The 1,734-nt window shown below is 33.0% G+C and overlaps 1 pseudogene; it reads right to left on the bottom strand.

Annotated features, from left to right (window-relative positions):
* Positions 1–1,086: 1,086 nt before the first annotated feature.
* Positions 1,087–1,734, bottom strand: part of LOC105309358 — an 8,595-nt pseudogene continuing 7,947 nt past the window's right edge.

Below are 1,734 nucleotides of genomic sequence, written 5' to 3'. Positions count from 1 at the left end.
AGTGCCGGGCTGCTGCCGATGGTCACCATGATTAGCAAGTTGCCCCCAACAGTTGTAATGTAGCAGAACAAAACTACAACAAATACTATTTTCTGCACATTTGGATTCTGTGAAAGCCCCAGAAGGACAAACTCAGTCACCAAGCTCTGGTTTTGCATGAGTTCCAAGGAAAATTTAAAAGCTACCACAATGAGCATATAAAATCTGCAATTATGAAAAAAGAAAAATTTACCTCAGACCAGTTCATGGTATTATCATAGTCATTCTACACTTGCTATCTATATAATTTTATTAACTAATGTCACCCCAAATAAATTTCATTAAAAATAAAAATCATCGACTGAATGACTGAATTACCTAGACTCCAGGTTCTGTCAGAGAAACAATAGCGTATTATTGAATGTAGTTCACTGTGGTCATTCAATCATGGAATTGGGAATAGATGACAACTGAGTACAAACTGAGGTTTGTACTATTTAGGGTCTGATTCGCCTGTCTCGTGCGTCGTCTTTGGATGAATTCAGACCCTAATTTAAACTCTGCTCCTTTAAAGTTTCATTTTACTAAGGTAAGATTTCCTGCAAGTAATTCAGAAACTCCGGAGCCAGATTAAACCAACTAAGAAAATTTGTGACAATAGACAATTTTATTTGGATCAGAAATACTTTAAGAATAAAAACAAAAACACTGAGCGCATTTATTTTTCCAAGAAATAGAAAAAGGAATGAAGAATGAGAAAAAGAGTGGATAGCGAACAATGGCTTTATTTTCTATTTGAATTTGTGTATATTACAGTTAAATTCTGCATGTGGAAAATTAACAAGAATTTAATATTTATTTTAAATACTCTGCTCTTTGTTAGGTCAAAGCACGAATTATAGTTATCATCAAGGGCCAAGGGCTAATATCAGCAACAAGTATATTCCTTTGCCAAATTTGACACTTTAATGTGTTAGTGTTAAAAAAAAGGTTAAATTTGAATATAGAAAGATATTTCATTTATTCGTTTATTCAACAAATATTTACTAGGCTCCCACATTGGTTTGTTCTAGATAAATAATACATCAGTGAGCCATAGCTTACAGTCTATAAAAAGAGGCAGACAAAAAAAAGTATATAAATTATATAATATATTGGCAAGTGATAAGTGCTCTCAAAAAATAAAAAGTAGGTAATGAGAGGGCTCCTGAAAGCCAAGGTATGAGATGCAATATTTTCAAAGCATAAAAGGTGAAAGATTTATACGATCTGAGGAGAAACCAAAGGTGGACACATGTCACAGAAACACCTACAATTGAAGTTCTGAGAACACTCTGATTTCTTCTCTTCCCGACTCTGTTTTTTTCATCAGTCACCGAAAGCAATGTCCTAAATATAAACTTCTTTTCACTTGAAATAGTTTGAGCAAATTTCTTTTTCTAATCTCTAAGGTATTTTCATCTTCCCTCCACAAAGCATGGAATAGGTAACAAGAGGTCTGATAAGTAATTTCTCCGTTCTTTTTTTTTTTTTTTTGGTGTTTAGATTCTAAAATTCAGCTCTTTAATTTACAAAATTCAGCTCTTTAATTTACATATGAGGATACTGAGATGACAAGTCATTTGAGAGTGAAAATCGTACTTCCTGACTCCATGTTGATGCTTTTTTTTTTTAATTGCTTTACATTACTTCCCATCAAACAAGGCCCATCCACATAAAGTTTTAATCAAAGACAATTAGGCTTTTTCCACCTTA

The sequence above is a fragment of the Pteropus vampyrus genome, unplaced genomic scaffold, assembly GCF_000151845.1.
Source record: "Pteropus vampyrus isolate Shadow unplaced genomic scaffold, Pvam_2.0 Scaffold730, whole genome shotgun sequence".
NCBI classification, from domain to species: Eukaryota; Metazoa; Chordata; class Mammalia; order Chiroptera; family Pteropodidae; genus Pteropus; species Pteropus vampyrus.
The sequence above is the reverse complement of the archived record's forward strand: the minus strand, read 5'-3'. Positions and strand labels throughout refer to the sequence as shown.